The following is a 21,417-nucleotide window of genomic DNA, read 5'->3' as shown; positions in this document are numbered from 1 at the left end:
CTAAAACCAAATCCCAGAGCTGCCTCAGCTCATATTAGAGTTAGCTGTGCACTGACACAGCTTAATGAGCAGCTAGGAAGCTGTTCTCCACTCCAGTTCCATTTTCCCTAGGGCAGAGAGCTATCTGAAATGCTATATGAAGCAATTTTGCAGTTTCCCAGCCCCGCCTTTATAAGTATGAGTTATAAGTTGCCCAAAAAAACCAAACACACAAAAGGTGAATTTAAGTGAGTGACAGGATGAAAGAAAACAAGATTTGAATACACATAATGTGCCTGTTATAGCTGGTTGTGAATTTTCTGACAAAACAGAGTTTCAACAGAATATGCCAATTCTTTGAACCTGAAATGTTTCACAGAAACAGCTTAAATTTGAAAAACTTTTCTCAAATCACAGGCGAGGAGGATGGTAGAACACTTCCTGGTTTCCTGGCAGGCTCTTAGGGATGCCAGGGTTTCCAGGGTCCGTGTGACACTGGGGCCACCCTGCCACGTGGATTGCCATGGGCCAGGGACCCCAGGGCTTGCAGTCTCCCAGGCCAGCTGGATTCCTGAGTTGCACCACTCTGGAGTGGAAGCACTGGCAGTTGCAAAGTTAAATTGAATGAACAGCTATGGTGAAACTGAAAAGCATCATGTCAATTTCAGACTGCAGTTGCTGGGATCCAGCAGAGAATATATGGTTTCAGAAACACTGTGGGTCAGTGTTTCCAAAAGGAAAATTTCATGGAATTTTTGGTTCACAAGAAATTTAAGAAATAATTGATTTTGGTCCAAATCAGAACAAAATCAAATTTGAAAATATCGAGATTTCCTGCAAACTGGAAATTCAGAGTTTTGGCCAGCTTCAGTGGCAATAATGAAAAATATTTTATAAAGTACTCTGCTCTTATACTATAGCATGATAAACTACGAAGTTCTGTTTTCAGATACACAATTAATCATTTATTTACTAACTGTGTAGCCCTTTCAATCCCAGAGTGCTTTACAATCTATACATGATTGCTTCATCCAGATGGCAAATGCCTGAGAGCCTGGTTCTGCTCAGAGCTCTGCAGGATCCCCTTGCAGGAATCCAGGCTGCTGTTACAGCTCATAGCAATGTGATAAAGCAACTCAGACCAGACTTGGAATTTGTCCACGACATTGAGTTTGAGAGCTTTACTTTATGAAGAGCACCATGGAATCTCTAACAACCACACCTGGCCAGGAACTTTATAAAGCAAAATTTAGCATCGTGATGCCTCCTTGCATAATATAGGGACTACATTTCAGTACTGATTCAAAAGGGTCTGTTCTACTTATGTATATTTATTAGGACAATTTCCATGGTATCAGATAGTGCCACCTACTTTACTGCATCACCAATGTATAGATTGTGTCTATGCTAGCCAAGTTTCCTAAAATTTCTGTCCATTGTGGCTAGTGGTAAAGGTCCACAAGTGTTAGCAATGGTGGAAATGTTAATATAGACTAGAAGTTCGTGGTTACCAGCATTTTAGCCATCATGTCTTTAACTTGGAGTACTTTATAATTCACACACACACACACACAATATCCTCTCCCCCCCACTTCAAAAAAAAAGGGGTCTCCTCATATTAGCTAAGATCTAATAAATAGAGGATTCTCTAGAGTGAGCTCTCAGATTACCAAGAGGTTTTTTTGTTTGCAAAATATACCTCAGTATAGTGACCATGAATAACAAACTAAATTATGTCAAAATAAAAATGAACAAATTGCATTTTTGTGATGTATTAGCCTCTTTTTAAAAAGTTAGTTTGTCACTAGTGTGGCTAATTCACAAAACCCACTAATTCACAATGGGTATCTTGGACAGTAGCATTAGCAAGGTCATTCTGTAGAAGCTAAGCATGGGGTTTACTGTGTTTTCTTTTACCTTACAGGGACAAAAAGATAAAGTTATCTTCCCAAACAGTGCATGTTCCATTTATAAATTTATAAATAAATGCCTGATTAATGTCCAGACTGCAATAACCTTACTCACATTGAGTATAACCTTATTCCTTGCACAGACCTAACCATTTCTAGGGCCTACTAGAAGAGGAAGGCACTACTCAGTGACAGTTAGGGTATCTCAGTCTGTCCCTATATAGGGTGTTATGCTTCCTCATTCTTATTGATTTCACGCCTATTTCAATGAAAATAGAAGGTGCTCAGAAGCCTAACAAGATTGGGCCCCAAATGACTTGTGGTTAGGGCTCCATTTCTGTCACAGAGGTTGCGGAAGTCACGGATTCTGTGACTTTCCACGACCTCTTCAGCAGCTGATGTGGCTGACCCCAGGGCCAGCTGCACTGGATGCTGCTTGGACAGTTCCGGGCAGCTGGCTCCAGGGGGTGGCCAGAGCAGCCTCTGCTCGGTGACCCCTGGCAGCTGGCCCCCCATCCCGTACCCCAGCAGCTGCCCTCCCTGGTCCCCCCAGAGCAGTGCCCACCCCCTCATTCCCCCCCTCCCCACTAAGATTTAGTCAAGGGTATATAGTACAAGTCATGAACAGGTTACGGGCTGTGAATTTTTGTTTATTGCCCGTGACCTGTTCATGACTTTCACTAAAAATACCCATGACTAAATCATAGCCCTACTTATGGTTCATTCCTTTTACTATAAGGGCAATATACAACTAGCATGTTTAAATGTATGTATTGGAATCTTTGTGAATAAAAAAAAATTGAATTAGCTGTTTGTGAGACATCACTACCTTTTTACAAGTAAACAAATGGCAACTTGTATTGTGGTTATTTTCAAATGATGTTGTATAAATATTGAAAACAGTTTGATTTTGTCATTTCACTTGCTTTGCTTTATTACACCATGGCTATGCCTATGATCACAGAGGGCTCAATTCATCTCTAGGTTAAATATGGAATCAGTGGAATTACAATATGAAAGCATATGGCCCAGGAAATTCAATATTTGCATGGCCAGTATGCTACCTCAGATTATGATCTCACAAGTCAAGAAGAGGCCAATCTAAGCATTACTCGGATGGAGGATCTACAACCTCCCTTCTCCCCCGCTTCCCAGTACTAGCAATGTTGGTAATGGTGATTCAAAAGAGAATATCCTTTCATCTAAGGAAGTACTGAACCAATGTTCTACCACAATGCTAGGTGCCTTCAATGAGACAAGTATCAGAGGGGTAGCTGTGTTAGTCTGGATCTGTAAAAGCAGCAAAGAGTCCTGTGGCACCTTATAGACTAACAGACGTATTGGAGCATGAGCCAACGAAGTGGGTATTCACCCACGAAAGCTCATGCTGCAATACGTCTGTTAGTCTATAAGGTGCCACAGGACTCTTTGCTGCTTTCAATGAGACATAAATCTGAGATCCTGACCAGTACTGCAACAAGGTCCTGGTCTACAATTGGGACTCCTAAGTAAATAATAATAATTAGAAGTGACTGAAGATTCCACGGCACTTTTCATGATAATAGAAGGGTTAGTTCCAACATCCTAGCCACATCTCAGTTTAGTTAATATATAGTTTGCTTACCTAAATTCCCTATGCAGATTCACCTAGATAGAGTAATCCTTCCTTCCACTTCTAAACTGTTAAACAACTGCTATGTTCCACACCAGATGCAACTGCATTTAAGTGGCAGGTGAGATTTCTCTTGTATCTATTTGGCAAGATTCTCAGTTCTAAGAGCAGGATCTCACTCATTTTTAAAGCACTTTGAATACCTTTGGTTTGAAAGGTCTGAAAGGTTTGAATAATTATCCCATATCAATTCATACTAGCTTGATAATAACTCTGTATTTGCACTGCATAATGAAATTACATAATAAAAGCAAAGATGCAACACTCATGCATAGTGTTCTTTATATTACATAGGGGAAAATCCTATATTCAGTGCATAGGTGAATGAAATGGGCCATGCACAGGGTAGTGGTGGTGGTCTGTGATGGTAACAGTTGGAAGGAATCTTCCGCCTCAAGCTACAAAGTAGCACTACTACTCTGTAGTCACTATTGCAGTTTCAGGGCTGCAACAGGTTTCACATCTTTTGAACTCCTGCTGCTATGACCCATCTACCATGCTAAGACCAGACCAACCAGCCATGACCCAGCTCCTTCAACATCCCCAACATACTTCAGTGGAGGGACTGTCCATGAAGCTATGCTCCAGAGGATGCAACAGGTGTGTATATATTGTGCAAACTGCCTATATTCCTCTCACTACACTTCCCCATGCCGCAGAACTGCCAGCCGCCCTGCAAATGGGTGTTTGGACAAGATTAGCCACATATAGATTAAGTTGAGCTATGAAACACAGTTATGCTTTGAAGATACATTTTAAAAGGTGTTTATGTTTCTCTAGGCAGGGCACATTATCTCTCTTGGTTCTGCAGATAAGGTCAATCAAATATGCAATATTCCCAAATGAAAAACAAGTAAAGCTGCATTCTCAGTTTTATCAATACTTAAAAAACAAAAACAAAAAACCCGTCTTCCAAACCCGATCAGTTACCCCCATAAAATGATTGTAGAACTTCTTTCATACATATATAACACATCAAAGCACTGTGATCAACAGCAATCAACAAAGTCATAAACTGCTTTTATTTACCCCAATATTATGTGATTCACCTTTATAACTTGCTGCCACTTGCACTTAACCTTTGATTTTGCTACTGGAATATTCTCTGGAACATTTGCCAAAATAAACAATTCAAGTACAGCACAATCCTTTCCTATATCAGTTTACATTTTCACTCATTGAAACACATACTCCCTTTACTTTTACACAGGCCATTTCCTGTTTCCTCTTGCTGGTCAAGAGAGCCAATGAACCCTGGTAAGCTTGCCATGTTCTATTAAATTAATACAATTATCTTCATTATCAGATTCCTTCCCCCATTAAAAAAAAAAGTTGGGGTCTGGTCTGTAATGAAAGGGCAGATTTTTAAAAAATGAGATGTTTCATGCATTCCCATAAGCTAAGCCTCTGACTCCATCTATCCACACACATGGGGAAAGGAGGACTAAAAACCTGCACTTTCATCTCCAGAAAACTCAGGCCTTAGCTACTGCTAGTATTAGCCTCATGGGGTATGTCTACACTGCACATTAAGCTTCGGCTATGACTCAGATTTGAGCCCAAGCCCCATTTCCATCCACACCTGCTGGATGAGTGGGTCAGAGCTCAAATCCCACTGTGACTCAGAATTGAGTCCTGTCATTTTGCAGTGTGGATGCAAGTCAAGCTGCAGACCTGAGTACAGTGTTGGATTAGCCACTGGGTCAATGTGGCCATGTGCTCAGGAGCCCTGGAAAAATGGGCACCCCCATATGCTCTGCCTGCCTGGTGCTCCTGCTGGGGAGTGAGGTCAGGGCATGGGGGCTTGAGCATCAGCTCATCAGCAGAGGCGACGAGGGGACTGCAGGTGGAAGGGGTGGGGAAGGGGCCCCCACTTGCTCTGGCCCAGGGCCCCACAAAACTGTAATCCACCTCTGCCTGAGTCAGAAGGTCTATGTAGTGCAGCATGGACACGTTAGCATGGCTGAGAGATGTGGCTCAAGCATGGACTTGGAGACAGAGTCCAGAAGCTTGGGTCCACAGACCTGGGCTTAGTTTGCAGTGCAGACTCTCTGCAGGCCAGCCATTGAGGGACAAACACCACACACTCACACATAAGGCCAGTACATGACAAACTAAGCACATTAATGTAGCACTGTCAATATGCCAGTGCCACTCAGGCACAGAAAATGAGGCCTAAAACCAACATCCTAGTCTCCCTCACCCTAAACGCAGCAACTGACACTCACAAAATTCATAGTGAATCTGGACTAGCACAAAATTTCACACAAGATTGGACCTTTTTCAAAGAATGGAAATGAATGTGAAAACCTCCATTTTAAAAGTTTTTGAATTTCATTTTCAATTTTTCATATATGTCAGCTGTATATGTTGATACCCAAATGATGAACCCAAGCCCAGTTTGCTAGAGACTGGATGTATCAAGTTTTTATTGATGTTTCTGTGTTATCAGTTCAGCGTTAATAAGAATCTTCTTGTTAAGGGTGTCGGAGAGAGCTGAGGCTCTGTCTTTTTCCAAGCTACACAATGAGTATTAAATCATTTTTGTCATGGTATCTGTGAAGGAATCTGTTGGCTTCTTTTGTTTCTCTTGCTTTCAAAGAGGGTTTTTTCTATGAACATAGCTTGTTGAATGGTACGTGACCATTGCAACAGGACTTGTCCGTGTAAAATATCTGTGAAAGGGAACCTTCCTCCTTCCCCCATTCTGCCCCCACATAAACAGTAGCACAGCTTAGGAGGAGTGGATAGCTCAGAAAATTGGTAGTGGAACAAAGAGCTTTCCACCTCTAAAGCCCCCAAACTTGGAACTGCACATGGACAGGGAGCCTACTGGGTTTTTGTTAAAAACAAACAAACAAACAAACAAACAAACAAAGGTGGAGTGGTGGAATGCTGAAAAAGTAAGAGAAAAAAAGGAAAATTATTCCTATATCATTCTAAAGGTGCTTCAGTGCTACTAAATTACTTTAGTAATGCACATTTAGCTGACTGGGGGCCTTAACTATGGGGTTCTTTAAATAAAGTATCCCTAATTTAAATGACAGAGAACCCCCCCCCCCGAATATATATGTACAAAAATATGGAATAGTCATAACTTTAAACTAACTTAACTGACTTTATTCAAACCTGAATAATTTCCCTCCCTCTCCAAGAGCTATGCAGCATGCTGGAATTAACATTTCCAGCTTTGTCCATTTTTCAAAATGTAAGGGCAAACCTTTCAAGTGAAATATGTGAAAGATGTGTATTGTTTTCCTGCACACAAATACCTGAACAAGTTTTGCTGAAACTAAAGTAGTCACTAACTTGTGAATTGAGTTTATGCATACAAATGAGTAGCTGGATTTTTTTTTGGTATTGTTCATTCCTGAGTGGTTTAGGTCCACTTAAAGATACACTATCAGGTATTTTAATCCTAAAAGATGTATAAAGACTTTTCTAACTTACACAGCACAGCAATGTGTACTAGAGGAGTAGGATTTCTAAAGCACAACAATATGTTGCTCACTAACTGGCCGATGTAGACCTTGCTACAGCAAACTAGAAGTTCCCTAGTGTGCATTAACACTACATTAACGTGGTCTAGAGAACTTTCAGTTTGCACCAACAGGGTTTAGATGGGCCAGTTAGTGCCAAATATGTTGGTGTGCTTTCAAAATCACACCCCTCTCATGTCTATGGCCATGCCCTGTAGACAAACTGTAAGAAAAAGTTTGATACAATCCAGTATTAACAGAAATGCCTTTATGATATTTTAAAAGGGTCAATGAGAACAGCTTTTATCTGGATACCTATGGTATGGTAATAGCATAAAAGATCAGAAAGTGGAGCTAACTATTTGCTGATAATCTATTTTCATTTTTGTAGTTGAAAAGAAAAGTAACCAAGAGCAAAAATAGTGAAAGGTATATTTGATTCTGAAATTTGTCAATAATCTAAAGTTACCTTAGTGACATAGGAAATAATATTTTAATATTATTTTAATCTGTCTGTGACTCTTTATTAGCAGAGATGAAAAACAAACCATGTAACAGATTATACACCATACTTTACTATTATGCATAATACAGGCTGCATATTATGCTTGCCTTAATTCTGTAAGTAGTCCATTGACTTCAGTTAAACTGCTCATGTGAGTAAGGTAAGCAAGATTTAATCTTGGCATGAAGCAGAATTATATATTTTTGCTTACATAACTTGATTCAAGAGAATTTGCCTGTATATTATATTTTTAATATTTATATTATAATTGTATTTTCAATATTTAAACAAACAAATATTTGGCACTAGGAGAAATATTTGAATAAGGATCAAAGTGACTAAAATCTTTTCTGGATGGCTTCATATGACTCATTCCAAATGTAATGCCCCAGTTATATGTTTTCCCTTGTGAGCCTTCTGAAAAAATGCCTGAATGCAAATGTCTGTAGAAGAATTGAGAAAAGAAAGGGATCATGTCTGTTTATTTTACCCTGAGGAGTGTTATATGGTGGCACCATGCTGGCAAGTCCTGAACCCTTTTCTCTCTTTCCCATCATTATTTTGCATTTTGTGGCACCTGCTGACTCAGTCAGCTGCCAGAATCACTGCTGGCACCATGTTGTACAAAACAACAAAGAAAACAAATGCACGAGAACGTTGGCTTGTCTGTCTGATACACTGAATACACAAAGAACAACAATACTGTCTGCACCCTGCCAATAGCTAAAGCATCTCACTGAAGCATGACAATTTCTCTCTTTAATTTAAAGGTGTATTACAAAGAGGATGGGGAAGGGTGCACACATGTCCTTTCCTGCACCTTTCCCCTTACTCCTCCAAAGGAGGGCATTCTGGTTTTTTCCCCCCACAATAGTAATATTAAGTCATAGCTTTCATTTCTAATATATGTAGATAGTAAGCTTTTCAGAGCAGGGACCCAGAGTTACAACAATGATGTGTAAAGCTAAGATTTTGTCATGGATATTTTTAGTAAAAGTCAGGGACAGGTCACAGACTTCTGTGAATTTTTCTTTACTGCCCGTGACCTGTCTCTGACTTTTACTAAAAATATCCATATTACCACCCATAATAAAATGGGAAAGTGCTGGGCAGCTGTGGGGTGGCTATGAGCTCTGGGGCCCCAACACCCATGAGGGCTCAGAGCTCCAGGTTGCCCCATCGCCCACAGCAGCAGCCTGGGAGTTGTGGGGTACTCTACTGCCTATGGCAGCTCAGAACTTGGGGGCCTGCAGCGGGAGTATTTCACAGCTCCCTGCCACTGCGGGGTGGGGGGGGGTGTCGGGACCCTGAAGCTCCTAGCCACTTGGGCTGAAGTAACGGATTCTGAGACTTCTGCAACCTCCATGACAAACATCATAGCTTTAAGGAGGAGCGCAGTATAAGAACCTATTCAGACCAGATATCTGTTTGTTATGTGTTTGTACAGAACTTAGCAGAATGAGGCTCTGATCCATGACTAGGGCCTCTAGGCACTACCATAATAGAAATAATTAACAACAGTTTTAGTTTCTACTGGGAAACTCTTTGGAGGCCTGTAGAACTAGCATGAGACAGGGATATCCCGTTACGGTGAGAACCTGAACAGATGTTTTCCCAGTAGAGGGAGACGATGTGAAGTCTGTTTAAATCTTTGGTGTTTTGCATTAAAATCAATGTAATGGAGTTTCTGTCCAAAACACAGTCAAAATAAAGATTGTCTCTGGGTGAAATTGCCCTATGTCATTGTCTAAGCCCTGCTTAAGCATTTAACTCAGGGTTTTAATGGGGCTTAGATTACACCACTTAAGGGCCTACAGACTAAGTTTAATAAGTACCATCCGAATTGCCAAGAGAGAAGACACGGAACTTTTTATTAAGTGCAGGAGTAGTTAGCTAACTGAATAGTCTTTTTGAAAGCCCTAATTCACATGGGTCACGTACAGCGGTTCGGTACAGCTATTAACAGTCACTCCCATATAAGTGACATGATAGTTATACTTACAACAATACCATCTGCAGTGGGTGAATTTCAGCCCCTGGGAGAGATGAGAAACCTATGGCAGTTATCATCCTCTGAGGTGCTTGAGCTAATAGTCCCATATAATTTAATTGGAAAGGGCTGGCATAGGGGGTGTTCTTGGCAAAGGAGCCCAGCTCTAGCATTCTCTTTCAATCTCAGCTCAGCAGAGTCTGGACTGAATCAGAACATTTTGCAAGACCCACCTGTTTGTCCAGCCCCTCCCCTGTTGGAGGAGAGGGGAGAACGACATGGAGGCTGGATCCTAGGAGTAGATATGTTATTTTAGGAGTTCTGGTTTTTAGATCCAACAACAAAAGCACTCATATAAACAAAACTCAGGCATTTTTAACACCTACTTACACTCCTTGCTTACTCTCCTTGCTGGAAAATAGGGACAACATTTTTAATGTAAACAAGTTCCTTGTTATGGAGTTTGTGATGTGAGAGGTAACTGGGTTAAACAGCCTGGAGTGGCCAGTGGAGAACAAAATAATTACAATCAAGGCTAGTCTAAAAAGTGTTTCATGTTTTTCTACCTCATACATGTAGTGTGAAAGCTTGTTCCCATGAGTAGTCTTTGGAGAAAAAAAAAAGGTTTAATATAGTTCCAGGCCATTTATTGTTTGGAGGGAAGGAAAGGAAGAGAGTACGGTGGCAAAGGAAGGGTGTGTTAATCCCTGTCAAAAACACCCACCCCCCACATATCAACGAACCAACAGCCCTGCAAGAGACTACAGTGTGCAGTATATTGGATCTGATCATTTTAAGGCTTCACAGTGTGGAAACAATACATTAGCAAAGAAAGCACAACCCATCTGGGCAGCCAGCAACCATTAGCAAAGATAGTTTTATTGCTGTTTACATAGTGACTAACAGTAGCTTAAATTACAAAGTAACGTCAGCAGGATGGAGGATAATACTGGAAGGAAAGTAGTTCATAGCAAAAATCCAACTGAATAAAACCAGAAAATATTTAATATAAAAATACCTAGCAACAAAAATCAAAGTGCACTTTCCCAAATATGTCTGTACAACTAGTGCCCCTCTCTGTTTTCTGACAATTTGCCTACTGTGGTGCAGTGAAAATGCACTTAGGACCCAGTCCTGAAGCCTTTCATGCAGGTTAGTAGCCATATTGACTTCATTATAGGATTACCCACATCCTGAAGGGCTGCAGATGAGCCCCAAAGCCTTTTCACAAGAGAACAAAGGAGGAAAGGCAGTTTCACATGGTGACCTTTCCCTTGCTTGTCAGTGGCTGGCAATTGGGAAAGCTGACAGGACACCAGTCTTGCAGCATTTCCTCCAGGGATTTAAAAAAACAAAAAACTGTGACCAAAGGCTCCAGGCACCATAAATAAATACTTAGATCGTTACTCTGCAGAATGTTAGGCCCAAATGAAGAACTGTCCCAGATTGAGGAGTTAGTAGAGGTGGTTTTGGAACAAACTGGTAAATTAAACAGTAATAAGTCACCAGGACCAGATGGTATTCACCCAAGAGTTCTGAAGGAACTCAAATATGAAATAGCAGAGCTACTAATTGTGCCATGTAACCTATCATTTAAATCAACTTCTGTACCAAATGACTGGAGGATAGTTAACGTGACACCAATTTTTTAAAAAGTCTCCAGAGGCAATCCTAGAAATTACAGGCTCATGAGTCTAACTTCAGTACCAGGCAAAATTGGTTGAAAAAATAGTAAAGAACAGAATTATTGGACACATAGATGAACACCATTTGTTGGGGAAGCATCAACATGGCTTTTTAAAGGGAAATGATGCTTAATCAATCCATTAGAATTCTTTAAGGGGGTCAACAAGCATATAGACAAGAGCAATCCAGTGGCTATAGTGTACTTGGACTTTCAGAAAGCCTTTGACAAGGTCCCTCACCAAAGGATCTTAAGCAAAGTAAGCTGTCATGGGATAAGAGGGAAGGTCCTCTCATGGATGGGTAACTGGTTAAAAGATAGAAAACCAAGAGAATGAATAAATGGTCAGTTTTCTGAATAGACAGTAGTGTCCCCCAGGGGCCTGTACTGGGACCAGTGCTGTTCAACATATTCATAAATGGTCAGGAGAAAGAGATAAAACAGTGAGGTAGCAAAATTTGCAGAAGATACAAAACTACTCAAGATAGTTAAGTCCAAAACAGACTGTGAAGTGTTACAAAGGGATCTCACAAAACTGGGTGACTGGACAACAAAATGGCAGATGAATTCAATATTGATAAATGAAAATAATGCACATTGGAAAATATAATCCCAGCTATACGTACAAAATGATGGCATCTAAATTAGCTGTTACTCCTCAAGAAAGATCTTGGAGTCATTGCGGATAGTTCTCTGAAAACATTTTCTCAAGATGCAGTGGCAGTCACAAAAACTAACAGAGTATTAGGAACCATAAGGAAAGTGATAGATAATAAGACATTAAATATCATAATGCTACTATATCAAGTCAAGGTACATCCATACCTTGAATACTGCATGCAATTCTGGTCACACCATCTCATAAAATATATATTAGAACTGGAAAAGATACAGAGAATGGCAACAAAAATTATTAAGGATATGGACCAGTTTCCATATGATGAGAGATTATGGGACTTGTCAGCTTGGAAAAGAGACAACTAAGGGGAGATATGATAGAGGCCTATAAAATCATGAATGGTGAGGAGAAAGTAAATTAGGAAGCGTTATTTACCCTTTCACGTAACACAAGAACCAAGGGTCACCCAATGAAATTAATAGGCAACAGGTTTTAAACAAACAAAAGGAGGTACTACTTCACCCAATGAACAGTCAGTCTGTAGAACTTGTGGCCCGAGGATGTTGTGAAGGCCAAAACTATAACGGGGTTCAAAAAAGAATTAGATAAGTTCATGGAGGATAGGTCCATCGATGGCTATTAGTGAAAATGGTCAGAGATGCAACCCCATGCTCTCGGTGTCCCAAGACTCTGACTGCCAGAAGCTGGGAGTGGATGACAGGGGATGGATCACTTGATTCCCTGTTCTGTTCATTCCCTCTGGGGCACCTGGCATTGGCCATTACTGGAAGACAGGGTACTGAGCTAGATGAACCATTGATCTGACCCAGTATGGCTATTCTTATGTTCTCAGAAAGAGCTATGTGGTAAATTATAACTGTGGGCAATACACTTGTCATATCCTCTGGAGAGAAAGCAAAGCACAGGTGCTGGCCTTTTAGGCAAATTGGCTTGCTGGGGATATCATAATGTAGATCAGGAAGCTGTGCAGACTTTAAAACTCCTGCTCAGGAGTGAGTGAAATGTATCTCTGCCAAGGAGAGGTGACAACTGGGAACTAAAAACCTTTAAGTGGATGCCCTTGAGGGACCATATAGAGTGGAAAACAGGTGCAGTTACCCTGAAACTGTGACAGGAATCAGGTATATACTTAGATTAAACTTGACTAGAACAGTAGATGAACTAAATTATCACAATAGTATTTATCTAGTTATTGCTTTCATTATGTGAGGTAAGAAATGTAGCATATTTAGACTCAGTTTTAAGAGCTTATTTATGAAAGACTCTTTTTCAAGATAGCCTAAGGCCACAGCTATGATTGGTGTCAGCAATCAGAGTAGCTATTATCTCCTTTAACTTTGGTGGTATTATCACAAGTTATTTTCCATCAGAAGTCAAAAGAGCACACTTATCTAACCTCAAACAGCTTTGGACCTTTTTAACGATGAATGCCCTAACATGAAAGTCAGCTGGCTTCTCCACCAGGGCATTTAGTTAAAAAGGTTGATGATCCTTAAGACACAGGTGGAGTTTCTGACTTTTCCTTGATGAGGAACTGTTAGTCCTTTCATCAGCAATTTCACAATTAACAGGGATAGCATTATTTGTGCAGCTTGGGGTTACCTCCTTAACGACTTAATTGAAACATTGCTAGAGGGTTGAACAAGGTCAAAGAAGGCTGCTGCTAGGAGAGAGAGAGAGAGAGATACCAGCATGCATGAGGTACCTGCAGCATGTCTGGGATTAATTATGTTTTGTGACAGGGGCAAAAGGATTTCTGAAATGTTCTGCAAAAGAACATAATATATAATTATAAAATATCACTAATAAAAGCCATATCAACTAATATAAATAAGTAAAAGCAAACAAAGAAATGTACAGAAAAAGGACAGTTTTGTTCAGAGAGTGCCCTTAGAGATGTGCTTCTTTCCATGGTAAGGAGAAAGTTTCTACAGCACCACAGTATGTTATTTTCACAAGAGTGCACTTATTTATTTTTAAAGTAAGCATTGTGCTTCATATCACAGATAATCAGGATGTGTCAGACTTTATAGTATGAGATAGCTGATCAAGTCTTCTTTGGATAGTGGAACAGGCAAGTTGGATCAGATATTTAAAAAAGTGTCTTGCAATAAAACAAAAATATATTAGCTATTTCCAGATCTGTCTTGTCCCAGGCCTTATTACAATCTGTATGCAACCAGGCATAAGGAAGACTAATCATAGGATTTCCAGTCATTTTAAATAGATTTGATGGATTTGAGGACAAAAATATTGTATTATAGAGAAATCCAAAAAAGCAATAAAAATGCCCATTTGGAGGAGATTAAGACATTTAGAGAGAAATCCACTCATATGTTGTTGCTCATTGTTGAGAAGTAATATAATTTTTGTATACATTTAGTACTACATCTGGATAATTCTCTCATATTGAAGATTCACTGACGCTAACCAGAGTAGCATTTCAATCTTCTGGAATTTTGATTGCCAAATGGATATTCAAAGCTTAGTAGGAGGTCACATGGTGACCAGCAAGAGAAAGAATGGAATTGGGTTACAAATGGTTTACAATCAGTTTATTCTAGCAGCTCCAACTATGCTTTGTCAGAATTCAGATTTTATAAAACGAATGCTGTCTGCAAGTTGGACTGTCCTGTTCAAAATATCCTGTGACTAGTCTCAACATTTTGTGTCCAGATGTCCTCTGCTCAGCTGATAGTACAAGGACACCATATTAGCTAGTCAAAGGCACTGATCATCCCTTCCCTCATCATGTACCATTGAATCCAGGTTTGTTTACATACATCCAAAGGAAGATAAACTTTTCCCAGAACAGGTGAACAAAGTACCAGATATTTCAATATTGAAATGCGGTTGGATACAGGATTTGAACTTGCAAATTCTTTGCAAACATGTACAGAAGAGAGGACCTTGTCAAAGAGCTTTTTATCATAGGAGTATATCTTTAATTATAAGTTACTCTAAGTTCAGGAACATCTGGCACCCTTTCAGCTGGAGTGGGAAACTGATACCTGCTGGAAAGGTCAGGCCACTGGCAAGGTTTATTGTATTATTCTGTACATTTCTGTTTTAATGAAGGATTTTGATCAATGTCTGTATGACTACATCCAACATGAGAAATAACGTCAGTGTTAATGATACTTTGCAGCACAACAAGTTCTTCCACTAGCCTCGCCCAGTTCTTTTACAGTGATTAAATATTTAAGAGCAGAAAGGTTCTTTCCACTCTAAGTCATAGGTTTTTAAAAATCACAGGGCTCAAAGGATTCCAGGTAATCCATCATCAGAATGAGAAAAACAAGCTAAGCTGCTGTCGCCATGACCAACACATTCAGTGCCTGCCATCAAGAACTCTCTTGGAGCGAAACAAAGATATTTGAAAGCCATAATGTTAAATGTCTTTGTTCTTGTGTCATATATAGATAGGGTTTAGTATGCCATAAGTTTCTGAAGATGTGGGAGGATTTCAAAGTTTTATCAAAGCAAAGTTTTAACAATGGTCTTGGCGCAGCAGACCAATCTTGTTGGTCATTAATCTTGTTAAGCAAGTAGGAAGTACTCACCACAGTGACCTGTATTTAGAGATAGTTTGTGATTATTATTGATCTTTTGAGTTGCCTAAATGTGGTGACTAATTGTCAGGCAATGCTGCCACTAAGCTCTTTTTTTCATGCCCATTAGCTTGGTCATGTCCATCTCCCTTTTTGAATCCCTATACCAGCTCCCCATTAACTCGCACATCATATGTAAGCTTCGTCACCACCTTTAAGCTCTACAGAATTCTCTCTCCCCTCATTCATCCTTATGCATCAGGTTTTACATTCTCCTTGTTCCCTGAACTGTGCCAACATTCGCAGCCTCGCCCAGCCATTTTTGTCAGCTTCTCATACCATCTCGTGCCTTCTTCCACATAGTCCCATTAATCATGGAACAACTTCCCTGAGTTCTTCCACAACCCCCATTACTCCATTCACATTTAAGTCCCTTTCAGATCACCACTCTTGCTGTGCTGCTGACAGTGATTTGAGTTGATGCATAGGTACATAAATTGCCTATTGTTCCCTTTCCCTTAACTTCTGTCTAATTGTCTAGCTGTCCTTAGATTGAGCTCCTGAGAGCAGGAGTCATCCTTCTTTGGTGTCTGAACTGCTTAGTGCATAGTGGGTGCTACAAAAATAATGAATTCACAATTCAACACAATGACAGACTGGGAGCTTAATGTCAGATGACAAAAAAAAGACTTTATTCCAATTAATTACTGATGTATCTGAGAATAAATATGCTTACTCTCTAATAGCAGGATAGTACCCACCAGGATGAGGCTTAAAAATGCCAATGTCTGGATGATTCAGTGGAACTGCTATTGGGATATAGAGCCTCTCCCCTTTGGTCCAAGATGGCAGAGGTCAAAAGTAATTAAGGACCCGTCAAGATACTTAATCCAATTCACTGTAATGTGACAACTTGCATTCTTCAAGAAATGTACATGCCCAAGCATTTTGCTAGAATGGGAAAGATGGTTGGTTATTTGTCATAGGTTAAAAAAGGGGGAAGTCATGGCTTTGTAATTTAACCATGCCAAAGTCATAATTTTAGTTAAAAAGAGTGAAAGCTGTGACAAGGTGTTTTAATTAAATTTTATATCATGGGAAATTATGAGGAGAAACAATTTTATGGTAAAGAAAAATCTAATAATCCATTTAATGTTTAATACTATAAAATCATTAAAAATTCCTGGTAACTCTCCCATAGTGTGCTAAACAAGACAAATACCAGACAATCAAATTAGTAAAAGTTAATGGAGGAGTCTTGCCTGAGTTTCAGGCTGGCGGGGAAGAAAAGGCCAAGTCAGTCTCCCTTCTCTCCCCACCTCTCAGAAATCATGGCAGTGGCAAACCCACAGTCTAAGTAATAACCATGGGATGGGACTTTGATTAAATGAGTTGGTGGCCTGAGTCTCCTCTGTCAAAATAAATGTGACGAAAACAATTTTCCGGTCCCAATATCTACATTTCAAAATGAGGTTTAAGCCTTAAAAACCTAATGTCTTGACCCTAAAGATTTCTGAGCTAGGGCTGATTCACCTTCCAGCTCCACTGAAGTTAGCCTCAAGACTCCTATTGACTTCAAAGGGGGCTGGATCAGATCCCCTGGCTAACTGCAATCTTAGCAGGCTGTTTGCTGATGATGTCACACCACTGACTCATCAGCATGCTGGGAGTTAAGATTTTCCCAATTCTGGCTTGCAATAAAATGTTCTAGAAGTGCCCACTGAACATCCTAGCAGGGAGAGATGCGATGGAAAAAGTAATATTGGAGCTAGGACTAGTGGGGAGAAACAGCAGCTCATTCAGTCTATCCAGGCATGCAGGCATGGAACTTGAACAGAACCCAGGCCCATCCACCAGGGAGCTGCAGCTACTATTTAAACTCCACTCCTGATTAAATTTTGCTAATCACAAATTACTGTAGACCCTAAACGAAGCAGTAGTCCATTAGGAACAGCTCTATAGATGCACATTAACTCATTTGGGTTAGACATTCAGTTTAACTTTTCTACCTTCTCTTTGGAACAATCACCAACTGCTACATACAATTTATCAACCTTTATTAAAATAAAAACTGCTATTTAAAATAATCTGTATTTTTATATCCAGGGCTAAGATTAATGGGAGGGTATTTTAGCCACAACTACACACACCACAGAACTTCTGCCTGAATTGCTTCACTTGATTTTCCCTCTGAGTTTAACAGAAACCAGAGTTCAGATGGGCTGTTTATACTTAGGAACTTTTAAAACACAACAAAATCCAGCCACACTACCATGCTGACTGCTCCCAAGCACACACTAACTCATTATACGACCTTCACTCCTTGAGGGCGGGAGTGTGTCTAGCCCAAGCACAAGAGTTAGAATCACCCCTGTGAAGAAAACCAACAAAAGATCTATATACAGTCCCATTTAAATACTCATAGGAGGCTGTGAACTGGATGTAAATGGTTCACTGGCCTTGTGCTAAGCACAGCGAGCATTCCCAAGGACAGGGGTAGAGGTCCAATAAGTCTCTTTTCCCCCTCACCCGCAACCCATGCATTCACTGCCCAGGACCAAGCCACAGTTGCAGTCTCTGCATTCTTGTGACTATATATACATACACACTGTGCCTTGAAAAAGGTCTCTTGGGACACATCACTCTTCCTTCCACCGATGAAGCTGGCTGGCCACAGACAGGCATGCGTGCTGCACCCCAATAAGAGGCCTCATGGAGTATGTTTTCACTATAGTTTTAATCCAGGCTCTTAGTCAAGTGTTGAGCTCTAGGCCTCTTCCCATCCACACACAAAAACCTCTCACCCAAGTTAAATACCTGGGCTAGGTGGCCTGACTGGGTTAGAGCCCTCATTCTTTTGGGATGGCAACCCATCCACTTTGCAGTGAGGACACAAGCTAAGTCACTCGAGTTCTGATAGTTCCCCAATGCCGTCCCAAAATCCCCCCCACTGTGCTCAGGAGACAACATTTCTCCAGTTTGCTGAGAAAAGAATCACATTGCCTTTCAGCTTATTGCTGCACAAAGAACCATGGAATATGCTTTCAGCACTCCTAGCGACACACACAGGAGATTAGAACACAGCACCTGGAAGAAAACAGTGACAGAGGTATGGCTTTGAAGTGTGGCTACTTGCACACAGACTAGACTAATCCAGGTGACAATCATCAGGTTAACTTTGCAGCGAAGACATATGCACTCACTGGGTTGCCATTCTTCTGACATTGGAAGTGCTGCTTTCTCAAACCGGTACTGAGATACAGGTGTATGCGAATCAGTGGATTAAGATGACCATTTCAGAACAGCACACTAGTATCTTCCAGCAATGTAGAGCCATCTTAACCACTGACTGAGGGACAAAAACAGACATGTGGAACTTCCTTCCTTGTTATGACATCATAACTCTTAGTATACTGAAAATCCATGGTGTATAGTCCCACATATAACAAACAGGATTTTGAAAGTAAACTATAACAGGTGTGAGAAAGTGAAAGGTGAAACCCAAGGACTGAAGTGAGACATTACCCCCCCTAAGGATATATCTACAAAGCAAAAGCTGTGCAGAGACTAGCCTACGGAGCTAGCTTGAATCCAGCTAGCACAGGTAACAACAGCAGAGAAGACTTCAGAGCAGGCTAGTGAGCCAAGTACTATCTTCACTGGCATTGTTCCCATGCTAGCTGGATTCAAACTAGCATGGGAAGACATAGCCACAAGTAAAAATAAATTCTTTAAGCTTCCCTGTCAGTTTGTGAGCTACTTTCTGCTTCAGCTTACCTCCACAAGGTATAAATCAGGGTAGAAGTCTACCCTATATGTTTTATACTCAAGAACACATTTGTCAAAAGAAATCAGTGGGGTTGCATGTAGTGTCAGTCAGGACAGAATCTAGCCTCTTGTATGGTATACTTATTGCTGTCTCTTGTTTTTTCCTTAACAGCCTGCGGAGGTCAGAAGGTGTTATTACATGCAGCTCAACAGATATTTGATTAAATCATTCACCGAATGCTTCTTCTGCATGATTTACATCCTGGCAGAGCAATGACACCAGCACATCACTGAACCAATCAAATGGAAAAGAATCCAAAACAAAGTGAATCATTTGCCTAGAGAAATCAGCAAAGAACCAGAAATAAACACTGTCTGGTCAACAATATGATAAGAAAGAAGCATGGCCGATTAAGCCAAGGGAAAACCAAGACATTACTCATGTGAATTCCACATGAGAAACAGCTCTTTGTGGTGATCAGTGCATTGAAAATATATCCTGCTTGGCCTCTCCCAATGTAGCCTGAGGACAGGAATAGATTGATATAGCCAGGCTGCAAATATTAACATCCAAATTCCAGGCATGGGTAAGAAAGAAGCAGGAGCACAGCAATGGAAGATGTTTCTGTTACAGTATGAACTCCAATCCGTCAAGAGACGGTAGCTATATCAATGGAATAATTCTTCTGTTGACCTATTGGTGTCTCCAGTGCTGGAAAGTTTTCACATCCCTGAGAAACGTTGCAGGGTCGAACTAAGTTCTAGATGTAGCCCAGGCCTTATAGAGAGTCCTCCAGTGTTTCTCTTGCTGTCTTCCTGGTACATTGTAGTATATATGTTCAGTGTTATCCAAGTTGAGGCTCTTGTGCACATCCAAGTCTTGTTTCAGGATGCATTCACTGACTATTTCATTTGTTTTGTTTCTCAGAAATCAGTATTCCATTAGTTTTCCTTCTGTCCTAAGTGCTCTTAAAATGAAGCAGCCAGAGAGTAGATGGAAAAGGAAGAAGGCATCAAGTCTTCTCATACAGTGCAGAGCTTTCTGAGAGTCACTCATCATCTTTGGCTACCATCCTGTAACCATTTCCTGATCAGATCAGCTGAAGCAATTTGGAATGGCATGAGACCACATATCCACTGCTGTTGTTATAAGGTTCAGCTACTGAAATTATTATTATTTATATTACCATCGTAGCACCTAAGAGCCAATTGTGTGAGGGTGCTGAACAAATAGAGAATAAAAAGACAGTCCCTGCCCTCCAAAAACTTAATTAGGTTATAACTGCAGATCTACAGACTACAGGACAGGGATAAATGCCGGGGTTATGGCTTAACCCAAACTGATGCTTATCTGGGAAAAGTCTCTAGCTGTATTACTTCCTTGCAGCCTTACGTTCAATACACACAAAACCAGACAAACACACACAAACAAAAACAAACCATACCAAGTAGAGTAATCCCAGGCTTCTTTCTATTCAATAGAACTCCCAGTGCTCTTTTCTCTCAGAGGAGCATTTTGTTGTTGTTGGTGATGGTGGTTTAAAAAAAGAAAGTGCTCAATAGGCTCATCTCAATCAGCTGGTGATGCTTCTGTGAGCTGCATCTGAATTCTGATCAGGAATTAATTCCTGAAGCCCAGATCCACAAAAGGATTTAGATGCCTATCCAAAATTTAGGCACCACTGAGATCCGCAATGGAACACTCAACAGGTGGCTTTTCCTCAGTCTCTCATCAGAATATTCCATAGCCCAGTGGTTAGTGTGAGAGTGCTGTTCAGATCCATTTTCTTCACCAGGCAGAGGGGGAAATTGAACCCCAGTCTTCCACATCCTGGGTGAGTGCTCGAAAATTTATAAAGGGCGGCACCTCCTCCTCCAGTGTTTTTGCAAAAACTGGCTTAGGCACCTAACTTCAGGAGAGGATTCCCAGCAGTAGACCCCAGGCAGATATAGGTGCTTTCCTCCAGCCTGAGTTTAGGTGCCTAACTCCTGAAAGGGCAAGGCATAGGACACACCCCTTTTGTCAGCATCTGCTATAGACTAGCTTAAGCAGGGAGCTGCCTAGCGTGCTGGATTTGGGGATCCCATTCTTAGGCATCTTTCTCCCCGCATTCGTTATATAAGGAGCCTGGGCACCTAACTCAGGCTTTGTGGATTCAGTGATTTTCTAGGCACCTAAAAGATGGACATTGCAATGCTGAGCATTGCTCTGTCTAACTCCCCTTGTTGTCATGGACTG

This window comes from Mauremys mutica, chromosome 6, assembly GCF_020497125.1.
Source record: "Mauremys mutica isolate MM-2020 ecotype Southern chromosome 6, ASM2049712v1, whole genome shotgun sequence".
Taxonomy (NCBI): Eukaryota; Metazoa; Chordata; order Testudines; family Geoemydidae; genus Mauremys; species Mauremys mutica.
This window is presented reverse-complemented; position numbering follows the sequence as displayed.